General features: G+C 30.8%; 1 protein-coding gene across 1 annotated transcript in view; it reads right to left on the bottom strand.

The window, feature by feature from the left end:
* The window catches only part of Atf3 (Activating transcription factor 3), a 49,024-nt gene extending 46,012 nt beyond the window's left edge, over positions 1–3,012 (bottom strand). The window contains exon 1 of the mRNA XM_089697246.1: positions 2,556–3,012. The gene's annotated coding sequence lies outside the window, so the exon portion shown is untranslated. The remainder of the gene's footprint in view (positions 1–2,555) is intronic.
* Positions 3,013–17,262: the final 14,250 nt, after the last annotated feature.

The following is a 17,262-nucleotide window of genomic DNA, read 5'->3' as shown; positions in this document are numbered from 1 at the left end:
ACGTACGAACTATGGCATTGAAATTAATTTTGAAGTTAAGTAAATACGTGAATAGTAGCATGTATTCAACGTTGGAAATAAATAAGGTTAATGTTATAATTTGAACAATGTAAGCGATTGATTTATGTGATAAGGTTATGATTTACTATTATTGATACGTTACTAATTATTATGCTCGCATTAATATTAAAAAAGTACATATAACTTCTGTTGATATGAAGTATTTCGTTTATTTCAACGATTGTTTACATTGTTCGACGTCTATTGACATAAACATTAGAGTGCATTTCGTAAATGTGCATGTTCTAACTCTTGTTAACACGAATACAATATTAAATATTTGATTTCAAAAAATATATGTTATCAACTGCTTTCTATAGCCTTCAGGATACTTCAAAGATTATCTATTTTAGTTTATAGGTATGTGTTCTATAAAATGGTGTTAACTAAATGAGCGGCATTTATTAAATTGTGTCGTCCCGAGGACATTGGGTGCAGTGCTAAAACAATTATTTTGGTGCCGGTCGTTGGTAAGCGAGAATAAACAGTTTGTGGAGGCGTCATGTCGGCCCATTCATAAAACGTTACGTGTGCTTTAAGCTTTGTTATTTAGAGAAAATGTATTTTTTATACGTCATGTCAAAATAATGTAAGAATACATTGTAGTAATTATGAAATGTTTCAAGTTGTCTTACCTTTTAAAAACTTTTAACCTTATTAGTTGTTATATGCGATCATAAAAATTTTGTAATTTGTTTAAATTTTTAGCTGGTAATAATATGATTGTTGTGTCTGAAGATAGTTAGGACGCTATTGACTTGGGCTTTACCACAGGAAACTCACTCCGACGGGAGATTTCTTTGACTACATGGTTAAAGCCGCGGTCGAACAGCTAGTATTTTTAAAATTAAAGGAGTTTCCTTTAATTTTTTTTATTGATACACAACCATGTCAGTAAAAACTTGAGACTTGTCTTTATAACGTTTTTATTTACCTCCTCCGCTCCACTCGGCTTTGATGACATAAAACCGGCATATATTATACCGGTATTAATGTAAATATTTCATTAATATTTTTATTGTGTTGTTTACATAAAAAGGCACAATTTATTCTTGATTGATGTCTGTACGTATGTTAATTCTAGAAGAAAATAATGCGTCTTCTTCCTGCATTATTAGTTGCTTTTAAAATGTTGTAAACAAAACATTTAACTTCATAGCAATCACAGAATACACATCAAAATTCATTATAATAATTCTTTAATTATGAGCATGCAAAATATGAAGAGAGTTCTATGACAATATGTTACAGAAACATTAAGTAAAGATTTTGAATAATAAAAATATACGATAAAAAAAAAGATAAACATTACATAATATGCTATAATGAATATTCAGGATATGATTCCGTTACTCATATTGAGTCACATTACATGAACGTTATTCACTACTGTAATAAACGTAATACCATTTTTCATGTCTGATATCGAATGCTTGCAAAAAAGGTAATAGAAACTAGAATTATTGATCCAGTACTTTTATACTTTAATAACAAATTAGAATATTTAAATATCATTTGAAGATACTCTTTTTAGGTTATATTTAAGCGAAGCAAAAAAGTAAGATTTTCTTTTGGAACCTTCTCGAATGTCAGTGTTGTGGTTTTCCTGGCGAGGTTCGTTTCAATTTCGATATGTGATTATTTGTTTATACGATTGATATTTTAAATAAAGTTTAGTCTAGTTAATATTTTAGGTTAACTTATGTAAATTGAAACTAAGTATTTTGTATTACGATATTTCTTCATATTATTCACTTTCATGAAGCTCCAATTGACTCTCGCATCTATCTCAAGCTTTAATATTTAAGCATATTATGTTGATTAGTTAATATATATAAATATATATAAATCATTGGTTTTTATTTTTGTAGGCCAATTTTCACTGACTCTACATACGGCCTACGGGCTCTACATTATGTAAGTTTCATACTGTTACTGTTACTCAACAAAACTGAAAACTCTACATTCATTACTTAATTATAATATGTATCTAAAAGTCTTTATATTTTAAGGCCTCTAAAAATAATGACAATGTAAAGGCTAATATGAGCAAGATACACCTTCATGTGAGCGTCGTAGCAACAATTAAGATGGTAATTAAAAGTGCATTAGATTTCAACCGTAATGAATGACTAGAGCGACACATATGCATCATTAAAATGTCATCAAAACTAAGAGTAAACAGTAATTTGGTGATATGATAAGAAAATGGTAATGGAAAGCGTGGTCGTTACTGTATCATAACTTAACAATACATAATCCTTATTCTGAAATGTAGAGTTCTCAATAAATATTCGAATAATAATAATTTGAAAAGATTTTATACCAGTGAAAGCCAAAAACCAATTGAAATCTTATTGGATTCGATATTTCAAAGTGAAACCACGGTAACAAAAAATATAAAGGTGAAAAACATTTAAGTAAAGGAAATGTAAAGCGATAAGGATCGCATTAGTTGGACGGAATTTACATGTGTTTCGGCTTCAAGGTCATACCTTAATATCCGCCGGGTTCAGCGTGAGAGTCCAGTGTGTTTTTCACTCCAATGTCCATATGTCCCACAAAGTCGCAGTCCAAAAGACACCGAAATCTTGAAGATGTCAGGATGAGTGCGAGCCGAATCGCATCCAAGCCGCCCGGCACACCACACCGACCGATCAAAACATAGCTATCACGATTCTTCTTTTCGACACACAGACTCGATTTGCAAAATTTATTCATCGCATCCGCCGAAAACACCTATAATTTTTATATGCCACACCGACAAAACGCGAGCTAATAAACGGACTCTCTAATGTTTTCCTAACGCCCGGCACGAATTAGCACCAATAAACTGTTGAAAAACACCATAGAACGCTAATGTAAATCGGCAGCCGCCGGAAAACTCGGAGTTCGCGAAACGCACGTGAGTGCGAGGCGCTCGCCGGCTACAGTACCACGCGATAAACAGAGAGCGCGCCGCGCGGCTCAACAACACACGCACACATGCGCGCGACCCGTTCGCACTCCACACATGCATGAGCCTCAGCGCGCGCATTCTCGCTCGATCCCAAAATAGCCATGGCGTCATTATCGACCAATAGGATGTAAGCATTATCACTCTACATTCTGCGCGCATTGGTGGGCACTTCATTGACGGATTACTTACCGAAGTCAATTCAATTGGCGATTAACCGAAACTTTTGATAACTTAACTGATACGTACGAAATCTTAGACAATTATCAATGAAGTATCACATTATAAAACGATCATTATCGAACTAAGATAATAAGAAAGTTCTCGATAATATATAGAAGGCAAATTAATAAATTTAAGACGAAAACTGTAACTCTATCTTATGTAGAGATATGACAATATTTTTTACATTCATCTCTCAATTTTTATAATCTAGATAGTTGTATCTAAATTATAAAATAAATAATTAGAAAGAGGCAATGGGCTGTGAATAACTAATTTATGAAGACATACGTTCTATCAAAGTAAGTATCTAATTTAAACGTGATTTTAAGCCTATCTCTTTATCATTATTTTATTATTAGTTTATTACATTATTATTTTGCAGACTACCAGATATCACTTTAATATTATCATTAAATAAATTAAAATAATCATTTCAGTACTTATTATTATCGTGTTAAATTTCAAAGTCTATTTATAGTCCGTGTTACGTCCAATTTAACCATTAATTAAAAGTAATGGGTCAATGTCATTTTTCGTTAAATTTAAGTTTAGTGGGACTGATCTTTATGTTTATTAAACGTACTTTTATATTATTTGTCACAAAATAAGATAAGATTTAGCATAATCATGTTTATCTAGTACTATTTTTAATTTTATTTCCTCAAGTGAGTAATAGAAAGTTATAGTCGATAGCAATAATTTAATATTATCTAGCCAATGAATATATTGTTACAAAGAACAATGAAATATGTTATCAGAAGATAATTCACATATATGTATCTTGTTTTTACAAAAAGATGTTATAATATATCTCTGGAATATGTCTCAAATCGTATCTATAACAGATAATATAATATTATACTGCAATTAAAAAAAATTTCTGTAGTGATTTTCACTGAACTTGGTATTTAGATTTTTAATTAAAAAGCACTTCACAAAAGACCGTAATATGAGCAAAAAATTAATAAAAAAGAGACAAATGAAAATAAAAAATTATTATTATTATAAACCTGATTTGCTTTTTGGTGATAAAATATAATACCTGATTCAGTTCCGCATCCTATAAGGAAAACACGTTTCCATAGGTTGGAACAATTATTATAAAAATACTAGTAAAAGATTTTTAAATGACTAATACAATACCTACATAAACAATACAATACCAAAAAAAAAACATGTTTGGCTTGTGAAAAATTTCGATAGTTATAGACTGTAGAGTCTACAAATATGTAGTCTATAATGAATTAATGACACCACAATGGTTAAATTTGTGTCAACGATTATATTTATTAAATTAAATGCATTATAATAAAAGGGACAGTATATGCGATATATGTAGTTGTTGTATTAAATAAAAATACAATTAAGTAGAAGGGTCAGAATATAAGATAGAGTCTCTCGTTACGTTGCGATAGAGAGCTTTCATCGATTCGAAGCGTTCAGTGCTTGCAATTGAATTAAGTACATAATATTGAATTACATATATACAATGTGTGTCCCCATTTGGACCTAACATTTCTTTAACCTATTTATTATTTTCACATTATTGACCAAAGTTTTGTCCATGTTAAAACATATTACATACTTACTGGGTTAAGTATATCCCAAATAAATAATATGTTATTCACATATTAAAACTCCTACATTTGAACGATTAAAGAGACAACTCTCGTGTCCATTAAGAGCTTCTTTAATTTTATCTAAAATATCAATTACGATTAAATCCCGCAAACAAGCGCGTCGGAAACGTCGCATCCACGGGCGATAGTGTCGCCGGCTAATCCGTGTAAACTGTAATAGATTTAAAGTATCTGTATTAATTAGGGCGGGCTCAGATAACTGGTACACTCGTTAAACTGGAATGTTCTGGAACTTGCATGTTTTTTTGTTGGGCAACTGAAAGTTTATGGTGTATGTTTGTGACATTTATTGTGTTTATAGTGCACTTCTTGTGTTAGATGTAACTTTTTTTTAATTAAATATTTAAATTTATTATTAATTTGAATAGATGCCACTTAATCTTACTATTCACATAAAATTAGTAAAAATAATGAGATTCACAGTTTATCTTAATGATTATGGATCATTTAAAGTCGAACTATAATTTTACTTGTAGTTTGTGCTACACACTGCTCTATACTGCAAAGAAATTGTCTCATTAAATCGCAAGATATAAAAGCGTCCGCGTCTGTTGCAAAATTGACGTTTACTATTTCAATGCTAATTAATTAATTATTATAAATGTTCGAAGTTAATTTTCCTTATTTTCATACATACTTGAATAATATTAATAATTTATCTAATCAATATAATTACCCAATAACGCACTGTTTCCTACTGGTAACGAATTTTAATTCAAAAGCTTTTCCCTTTTTTGCTTTATTTTTCGCCATTAGTCTCAACCTTAGCCACTATCTACCCTGACAAAAAATGCTCTACGGATTTATACAGACATATTATGTCTGATTACATTTTAAAATATAATGTCATAATTTTCTAATGTAACCATAATTTTCTAATGTAACGTTCCTTACGTTTGAACAGTTGACTGCTGCAGTCCTTACAATCTCATAGGTATTCCTATTTGAAAATGTTAGGCAGCCACCTTTGTTTCAATCGGTTTTTCAACAACCGGTAATTAGGTACGAACGACGTTTGTGCTTTGTCAACGCGCCATTAAATCTGTAAGTAAAAGTATGACATAATGTCAGCGGCGTACGATTGAGGACTACCACTTGACACATTGACGGGACAAAGGCACGGTATAAGACTACAATTTATCTGCCGCAAAGATGTTTGCGCGACAGAATAATGTAGATACGGCTTCCGTGTATTCAAATATCTTTACCGAATTTTAACAACCGAGTTACAACTCTATTTACTTAAGAAAAGAACTGGTTTTGCTTTGCTGATCCACTAGAATATGTAAATATGGTAAAATGGCAATGACAATCACACAGCCCCGCCTCCGTAGTCGTGACAATTCATTGATAAAGTATGAATGATTTAATGTAATTACATTGCACAGGAACTTACATAAAATTTACAAGGTATTAAAGAATATTAAGTAATGTTTTATGATATGAACTTACTCAGCATTAATAATAATAAAAAAATTACATAACAGTTCAGACTTCAGAGGCGTGCAACGGTAGATTCAAGTTTTATTGGCTGTTAAACTTTTACATATAAAATTTACGAATATGATTTTTACATGTTGTATTTTTGCGATATCCGATGATATAAGCTGATAACACTTGTTTTTATAGATTTGATTTTATCTCAATTTTAATGCGACAGCCATGCGATCAAAAGTCTTGAGGAATGCATCGTTTTTATCACACAAATAATGCTACTATGAACTAGGTACTGAAAACAATCTAAAAAATGTTACTGCGCAACTTATTAAATTTTTCACGTAAATATTGCAAGAAGAACATTCCATAGTATTCCAACATTAAACCCATGCTCCGATTAGACACCGAAAAACTCTCATAAAATGACATGTCATGAAAATTGATGTCCTTTGTTCCCAGTTGTAAATCTAGCGTAGACAGAGGGTGCACCTAGAACAACATTAATAACGAAACGTCAAGAAATTCTCACTGAAAACATACACGTGCTCCTCGATAATAGGAAGACATTAAGATTATTTAGAGTATGAAAATATATGTGAACGCTATCTTTGACAAACGATGGCAAGGAATCGTGAATGGTACAAATGGTTTTTTGTAATGAAGTTTTGAAATGCGAACAAAGGAATCGTCGTGGCTATAATATGCTGTAAATTTTACGTGCTCAGAAAAAATTATCTATTATGTTAAAATTCGTTCGTGCTTATCAATTTCATGCGATTTTGTAATCTTTTCAATCTTAATTTTACGTCTAGATACGTGCAAATTTTATTACTTTTTATGTGAATAGCACAAATTTAAATTGATATGTATCTCTTTAGAATGGTTGTGAACTCAATGCACGTCAACCGAAAATTTACCTAACCTTCATAAATTTTCCATGCTATTCTACAACAATGCTTCTAAGTTCTATAACTTTGTACACGATGTTTTCATACAAAAGTCTTCATTTGAAACAGGTGCCTATTCCACCTGTCTCCTTAACTCTAATGTCGAAACTCGCAAGTCGCAACTATAGCAGGTGCTGAAATTCGGTTTTATAGTTATAACTCCCAAAATTTTACATATAAGTACCTATCATACGATCTAAATATAGGTCATTTAATGATTAAAAATTATAGTGATTAACGTGAATGATTATTATAAAGAAGAAGTTTCCATTATTAAACAATAAAGGGTGGGTGCGAATGTTTTTTTTTTTTTTCAATACAAACAGGATAGGGACGGGATTCCTCAGGAGTTTTAAACGACATTCAGCTAAACAGAAAAAAAATATTCTGAAAAAGCAAAAATTACTAAAAACAATTTAATTTTCAAATAATTTCCATTTGAGTAGTTAAATAAACGACTTGTTAATGATCCAAACATTTATGATCCCAATCTTATAAAAGTATTACCTATTGATTCTCACCAATAAAGTGACAAAAGAATAATGACCAACGATAAGTGCATTAGAATTTATAATCCACACACCATAAAACAATTTTCCATTCCATATTTATCAACTGATTTCACAACAACACATCCTCAAAACAAAATATGAACATGATTGACTAAATATTTTGACAGGCAAATCGGCTGCTCAATCAATAGGTTAATTTATTAAATAAACACAATAAGCATATCTTAGCGGCCAAACAATCCGCTATTACATACATACAGCCTTTGAGGTGCTAATCATTTAAGCACTATTCAAGGTCTTTATTTTATTAATATGTGAAGCTCATCAAGATTTAAACGGTCGAGGTTAAAAAGCTCATAGGTGTTTATGTATTTTTATAAGATTTTATCTATTAAAAATGTTTGTTAGATTATATTTGTGGGTACCTATTATGTGTTATGTTCAATGCTGCATTAAATATTCATTACTTTATCGAGCCCATAAATTAATAAATACCCTTTTTTTTCTATTTTTTTTAACTGAAAACTTTAAGTTTGAGGTGTGAACGTATCCGTTTACTTAAACTTATCTCTTTCATCGCATGGCCATTGATATAAAAAGTTGTTTTTACATTTTGCTTTGTGCCAATTCAATCAATTATCTCAAATGCACAGTATTAAGAATAATAACAACCATTACTTTGCAATTTATTTAATGAACAATGACATGACAAAGAATGCTTAAGATAATCTAAGAGAAATAACCCTGAAGGCCTCTTAAGTCCACTTGTTATTTTTCCGTTCTATAAACTTTCACAACTCAAACTTACAAAGCTTATAAATATGAAATTTTGTAAAAGGTAAACAACCGCTATGAAATAATTTTTAATAATTAAACTTTCAGGGGCTGGTGGAAATTAAAAAAAAGATACAGCTTAACGTGAGTCAAGCCGGGCAGGCTAGTCCAGTGTCCGATAATAATATACATATATAATAATCCTAGTAACATTACAAACGCCAAAGTTTGTATGAATGTCGCACGTTCATGCAAAAATCACTAAAAGGATTGTAATGACACTTGGCAACTTATATGCGGGAACCTAACCTAACCGAGTTCCACGGGTGAAACGCCACAGCACATTCATTTTTTTAGGAATTCAATTTTTAATTGGTATACCTATTGTAGCTATTTTTCATATAACCTGAAACAAAAATATGCTTTGAGAGCAATACTGAAAAAAAGATTTATCGCTTATAATTGAACATCTATATTTTTTACTATGTCGATCTTTGAGGGTGTGGTATCTAATGAAGGCATACTAAATTCTTTAAATTATTCCGATATTAGTGATCTCCGCAACAATCTAATTTGAATTAATTTCGCATTATAAAAAAGTATGGATTACGATACCATGTAAAACGGTTTTATGGGTATCAAAATCTTTTTATTGCATTCCCAGCTTCAATAAATAATCAATACGTCTGATCCTTTCGTCATAATTAAATTAACACATTAGTGTATAAATATATTAAAATAACACCCAAACATGTATTTATAAAATACTATTAATCAATACACGATTTTAATTACTCGCTGTCAGTCTTAAGATAAATTGTAGCATTACTATCATGTCTATTCTTGACTATTGCTCAAAACAATCTACATTCCTATAAAAAAACATCACATACGGACGTACCTATGTGTGGCCCTTGATTCATTAATTTTCAAGACACATTTTTTGTTACTGTGGAAGAACATTGAAGTCTGAAAGCTATTAATATATTTTTAAAAATTAAAAACATCATTCATATTGCTTGAATACTCTATAGCGCACTTACTTACCTATATCTACTTCTAGGTGACGCTCAATTTGCATGGAATATTTATATAAATTGTAAAACAATAAATACAATATAGAAAAAAGTTCAAATAAACATTGTTTTATATACCTACAAATTCAATTTTGTTATATTAATTATCTCTCTAAACATTCTGTTGTAAGTTGTAATGTGTTATGCAGTAAGAAAGCTTTTTCAGGCCGTTTTCATAAAAAAATCGAAAAATATCTAGATTGAAAAATTATATGTATAAAAAGTAGATGATATTATGATCTTCCCTTTCAAAACAAGAAAATATTATTCAGACGACACACGTAGAAGGATATTATTTAGTTTGTGAGACCTTGGCATTTGAAGCGAATGAAAAGACGATACTAAACTTTGTGTCCACTTGTTTAACGTTTTTAAAGTTCACTTGAAATTATAGGTAAAAATTAGTATTGTAACCTTAATTCTCCTCCTAAAAACTTCTTCTAATAAACGGTATTGTATTAAGCTTTAATAAAGGATAGTGTTATAAAGCTGGTAGGTAATCACGCCTATGTTAAACTGAAACAACATTAACAAACCACCTATGTTATACTAGCTGCTCCACGCGGTTTCACCCCCGTGGCTCCACTCCTGTTGGCCGTAGCGTGATGATATATAGCCTATAACCTTCCTCGATAATTGGGCTATCTAACACCGAAAGAATTTTTCAAATCGGACCAGTAGTTCCCGAGATTAGCGCGTTCAAACAAACAAACAAACAAACAATCTCTTCAGCTTTATAATATCTCTGTTCCTTGTTAAGTGAAATGACTCTAATTTTTTTCGTCAATCTATGAATGGAATCTTTGGACAGCCTCACCATTTGTCACAGTAAAGCTCTATGTTATTAAACGAATAGTAGAGGCGGTAGGAAGTTATAGTAACTAATGCATCTAAGGAATTCATAATTTGTCTTCGTAAACGTCAGTTGTTTAACGAAATGATTGTTTACAATATTGCGGTCAGTAGTGACTTAACATAGTATCATATGATGACTAAAAGGATCCAACCCACGGACTTAAAGGACGAAACTTGAAGGCAACAGGTTGTGGCCGTGACTCAATCCTTCGATGATGTAATGCTTCGTAATTGATTCAGTGATTCGCTTCTAATATTGCTGTAGTGATGCCAACGCGGATGAACAATTATGTCGATGATTCTGCTAGGTGTCCCGAAGCCAAGTATTTCTGTCATTTTGAGACGAAGCAGCTGAAATTGGCCTATATGTTTCAGAATATGAATGTAGTAATATTTTTCACTGTCACATATTTGTTTTGAATCAAAATATTTGTGTCATATGTTACTGATTATATAATATTATTGCTCTTTATTTCATTAATGTATCAATAATTTCACCATAAATGCAAAAGCTCCTCTTTAGTAACTGACCATATAATAACGTTCGTTGAAGTAAGACTCTAAACGTTTCTAATATCTCAAAATTCAAACATAATATAGTTAAGAACTCTGCCTTACACATCAGTTAATAATTAAATTCAATAGCATAAAAATTCCGCCAGCACTTAATAAAATATCGATAATCACATGCAAACACTATTAGCTTTACTTGCAAGTTAACGTCACTAAGCTCAACGTCACAGATGACGTAAAGAAGGCTTGAAAGTGATTTATATTGTGTTTATACATTATTTAATTTCGTGTATTATGTAATGTATTAAATAATGTGTCATCGAATGTAGGTATGTAGGGTAAGGATGTGAACCAGATTAAATGACTCGAACAATTTGAATGAATACGTATTGCTCTACAATTGATTTAAAAATAGTTTATAATAGAACAATGCATAAGAAATTATGAAGTGTAGGTACTATGTTTTCTTTTGAATTACTACCACGTAGAAATTCCTATATGTTACTTTTCCAAGTATGTACTACCTACCCAATTAGTGAATTTTCTCCGTTTGTAACTTTATTTTGTAAACATTATATTCCCGTCGTTTTTCTTATAACTTTCTTTCATGCATGCAATAAAGGTTTATTTTTATTAAATTTTAATAATATTACAAAATGCACATGCCTACTGCATCATAGATATCTATCATTCATTCAGAATGTATGTATATGTTTTATTTTTAAAACCATTATTATCTTATCAAAATGATTTTGCAATTTCGTGTGATAAAAATCTTGTAAAATTGAAATTTGCATCGCGATCCAATGTTACATATTACATTACCTAATTGTTTATCTAAACAGATACCTACGTTAAGTATGTACAAAAGCATCGGAAAGCTCAGTCTTGCGCTCAAGCTTTAGACTTATATCACCGCCCAGAGGTCATCTTTCGTGTACCATCGAATTATAAAATTGATATAATAGAATAGAAGATCACGGTCTCAGTTCTACTTTAAGCCTTAATTTACCGATACGCAATAAATTTGTTCTAAATAAGTTTTCTAATGTTTCGTCAGCGTTGCACTTCCTTTCAGACTTCGGAGCTTCTTGAACGCGTTTCACTTTACATAACTGTGTGTAAGCTCTTTTACCTTCTTACCTAAAGAAATAACATTCATCGTAGACATAGTTTATGGTCTAGCCTTCCAATTAGATATTTTAAATTATACACACGCATTACTACAACATAGTAACAAACTGATATGCGTGAAATATTAGTATGACAGTCCAAGTACGACTGATAAAAAAATCCGAAGCGAAGGCGCAGGTTATGTCGTGAGCACAGCGTTATAACATTGTATTTTTCCAATAGCTTCTCAGTTAAAAAATTAAAATATAAATGTGTTAAATAATAAAACATATAGGTATGTGCAAAAACAACAATTTTAATATCGATATCTTTAAAAAAAACAAACATGAAATGTGTATTATCTAAAAATGTAGAGAAATAATGAATCATTGAAATAGTAATATTATAGTAACATTAGTATGATAGATACTTACATACAATGTGGTGAATATCTTAGTACATATTTTGAAATACAAACAAATCATATTTTCCAAATCAATTTGAAACGAAACCAAAACCACGAAATAAACTCAATGAATCGAACTTGGAACAAATTAATTTATTAAAATTTTCAGTACAAAAATATTCTAGTATTTAGGTATGGTTGATGATTGGTAATATCTCTTACCATGGGGATTGTCCCTTTTATTTCATAACAATTTTAGTTATGTACCTACATCTACAACCTACATATTATAATAATATAAAGATAATATATATTTCAAACACATTGAAATATTATTACAACATTAGTCATTAAGATTTATCGGAAATTGTAAGGCTACTTTCCATCAAAGTAGTAGGTAGCTTATAAGTAAGTATGTACCTATAAGGAAAATTGATACAAAAAATTATGTTATCTAATTGACTTACCAACTGTTTTATGTTATCATGACAAGCTTCACTAATCTTTTTAATCTTTTGTTCTTCCAATTTCTAGGAATAGTTTTACTATATTTAATTACGGACTCATTTTTTAAGTAGAAAGAATATTTTAATATTGTGTTTCAGTGTAAATTTTATTTCTATTTTTATTTTTTAAAGTTTCAAAAGTTTAATTATAAATCCTTGGAAGTTAATAAATAATCGTTAATTTTGAATTTAAGCGGCACTTCAGATATTAACGATTATTGTACCTTTTAAATATTGTTTTATTGTAATGATTGCATTTTGTAATTACAATAAAATATTTATCTTCTCGTAAAATTTATATATGGCATTGATAACAACTTACATTTATGCATGCAAAGGTGATAAATACCATTATTAATTGCTTCAATCCACACTTATGTAAATAACTACTAAGTAAAGATATCTGTTTTCTTATACATTTTTTATTTAGTTTAAACCATCTGGCTGCAAGATTAATGAGCATGAAATATTCTTTATATTATTTTGTTTGATTGGTGTTTAGGTATGAAAATTATAATCATAAAAACGTAAGTACGTTAGTAGCCAAATTCTTACTTATATTTGCTGTAAATGTAAGTATGTAGGTAGGTATATGCTTTTCAATTCCTACATTATTACGATTGGAATGTTTCATTTGCAGTGGGGATTTGCTGGAGACACTTTATAATTAATTTGAGTTTCTTTTTCTTTTGTGTGATGTGACTAAATTGCTTTGAATAAGAGAACATTTTGATAACAATAACAAAACGATTGAGTAAGTTACTGAATTTCAAAGTAAAGCAAAGCAAATTGTTTAAAATCTCAAGGCATGCACTGTAACAGCAGAAGCACACAACAACATCCGAAATATTTCCTTTACATACAATTATTTCTCATGCTATAAATTAGAAAAAGACAAACGAGGTTACAATATGACAAGAATTTGGCTACACTTATAAATAGACGCTTTATAATTTACATAGGAAACAGCTAGCCTTAATAAATTCTGTAATACGTACTTATCCGTTGCTCGAGAGCTTTGCATAAAGTTCACGCATAGTTAATATATTCCACGACCGCTGAGCTCATAGCCTTTAATAGAATTCTCAATCAGCTCAAATGTTCAACGGTACAGACTAGAACCTTACGTATAGATTAAATGTTCGTTAGAGTAAGCCGATTTGCTTTCAGTTAATTGAAGTTCTTGCTATACGACATCATGTAAATTGTAGATGTACAAAATAGTAGAAAATCACACCTGAAAAGTACTCACCCGATTATTTTTTGAACGTTGGTTGTTATTGGAAGTTGGAAAAGTGTCGTCATATTTTAATTTTAATATTATTCAAAATCCTCACAACCCTAATTTTAGTAAAAAATATGTTGCCCCCGCTGGTTACACATTGCCTCTTGATCTTCATCAAAATTGTTCGTTTGAAAGCGCTGCTTCTCTTACTTATCGAATTCTCATTTAATTCCAAGATATAAATTGTAACGTACTTAATTTGATCTTTATTTTATTTAATTAATAAATCGAAAACTGCAGCAAACGTATTCAGTTGAAAATATATTATGAGATTTGACGTTATCAAGAAACTTAAATAAATTGAACTACCTCCATTTTAAAGCTCTTGGTAAGTTGTGTATCTCTATGCATAATAATTATTATTAGCGATTTTATGAGTAAACGTATCAAAACACCTTAAAATATCATACCAAATCTATAATTGATGTATGGATGTATGGATGTTTGTTACTCTTTCACGTAAAAACTACTGAACCAATTACAATGAAATTTAGCACACATATAGAGGGTAACTTGTATTAACACATAGGATAGGTTTTATCCCGGAAATCCCACGGGAACGGGAACTATGCGGGTTTTCCTTTGAAAACGCGGGCGAAGCCGCGGGCGGAAATCTAGTTTTATAAATAAAATTAAAAAAGTGTTTTAAATATCAGATCCGACTTTTCAAAGACAAACTGGTCTGAAACTTAGTATGCAGTATGCTACACGGTATTGGATACTGCATATCACTTTCTTGCTTTATAATCCAGTCTGTAGGTATTTATGCTCTACAAAAGGTGGCGTAGAAAATGTTTTGAAACGATATTGTTTAGGTATGAAAGGTTAATAAAAATCCAAGTTTTCGACCTTGACGGACCCAGGCGCTAGCCGCCATCTTGAATTAAAGGTGCTAAAATTAGGTATATTTTAAATAACTTCTCAATTGTTTACTAAATCACAAAAGTGTCTATGAGGGGTTCAAAGAAGACAAAATTACCTACATTTTTTTCATACATGATTATTCTGTAAGTCTTAAAGGTAAAAAGTTACAAGCGACGGAAATAATAATATTTACAGAAATCATATAATTTTAATTTTGTTTAAAAATTGTACAGCTATCATCTTTTAATTCTCTTTGATGGCCCGGGCTGGTTAATGGTGGCTTCTTCATTATCGTCGCTGAAATTTTCTGTTTCATTGTCTGTATTTTTAGTTTCCAACCATGAAATTTCGTCATCATGACCAGAAGAAATCGAAGACGCTGGAGCACGCTTTCTAGTAACTTTTTACGGAGGGGACATGGATAAGGAATCCTTAGAAGATATCCGATATGAACGATTCATAAAGTTATCAATAAAAAGTAAATTTAATCGACGAAATTTCATGGTTGGAAACTAAAAATACAGACAATGAAACAGAAAATTTCAGCGACGATAATGAAGAAGCCACCATTAACCAGCCCGGGCCATCAAAAAGAATAAAAAAAGATTGCTGCACAATTTTTAAACAAAATTAAAATTATATGATTTCTGTAAATATTATTATTTCCGTCGCTTGTAACGTTTTACCTTTAAGACTTACAGAATAATCATGTATGAAAAAAATGTAGGTAATTTTGTCTTCTTTGAACCCCTCATAGACACTTTTGTGATTTAGTAAACAATTGAGAAGTTATTTAAAATATACCTAATTTTAGCACCTTTAATTCAAGATGGCGGCTAGCGCCTGGGTCCGTCAAGGTCGAAAACTTGGATTTTTATTAACCTTTCATACCTAAACAATATTGTTTCAAAACATTTTCTACGCCACCTTTTGCAGAGCAGAGGCTTTTACATTTCCCCACAGACTGGACTATTATTTGTGTTTCTATTTTTAAGAATAGTTCACATAATAAACATCATACATGAGAAGATCAGAAGAGTAGATGAGATATTAAGTATGTATTTTCATCTCCTGCAGAGCTCCTTCCACTAACTTAAAAAGGGGCTATAGGCACTATAGGGCAGAATAAGCTATAATAATTATACTTACATTCTACTGTTTTAATAAGGTTCGGGGAACCACAAATTGACACGTTCCATATATTTAAAACTAGCTTTCCACCCGCGACATCGCCCGCGCAGTCATAGAAAAACCCGCATAGTTCCCGTTCCCGTGGGATTTCCGGAATGAAACCTATCCTATGTCCCGCGGTAAAAAGTAGCCTATGTCCTTTCTCGGGTATCAAAATATCTCTATACCAAATTTCATGCAAATTGGTTCAGTAGTTAAGGTGTGATTGAGTAACAGACAGACAGACAGAGCTACTTTCGCATTTATAATATTAAGTATGGATTTTTCAAAAACTCATAATAATATTATTGTATTGTGATCTATGTAGTAGTTTAATCTTTACATTTAGCACCTAGGCCTACCGCTGACTTCATAATGATAGGCGTGTCGCAAAGGAATTTCATGTACAGAGGAACTAATTTCTATACCCGACTTTATTCAATATTCAATCAATATGCAATATAGACCCTGTCATTATCCATTCCGCTAACATTTACTAAGTATAAGTTGTGAATGTCGACGACACAAGTGTGCTATGTTACTCATAGTTTAAGTACGGTGGCAAGTAATAGTGCCTGGAGAAAATGACATTATGAAGTGGTTATAGGCTATAAGCTTTAAATGTTAATGACATTTTAGGCTATAACCACATATTTATTATTTTAATTAAAACTTGTAACTCTTAACTAACTTGTAATTATAAAGGTTCAGTTTCATGGAAATTATATTTGGTAATAAAACATAATTAATTTTCTTTTTCATCTGTCTCTCTTCTAATTTAAAGTTGAAGGAGTTCCCTGTTCATATCCAACATGTCGTTTTGTTTTCTTACCCAAGATTAAATTCAAGAAGTTCTTCTTTTCTTCTACTTACCCCAAACAATCCTATAGGTCTGGTATATCTGAAACATAAAACCTATAAGA

This window comes from Colias philodice, chromosome 7, assembly GCF_061535455.1.
Source record: "Colias philodice isolate Cphi_HAF_F1 chromosome 7, ilColPhil1 Martin Lab GWU primary, whole genome shotgun sequence".
NCBI lineage: Eukaryota > Metazoa > Arthropoda > Insecta > Lepidoptera > Pieridae > Colias > Colias philodice.
The sequence above is the reverse complement of the archived record's forward strand: the minus strand, read 5'-3'. Positions and strand labels throughout refer to the sequence as shown.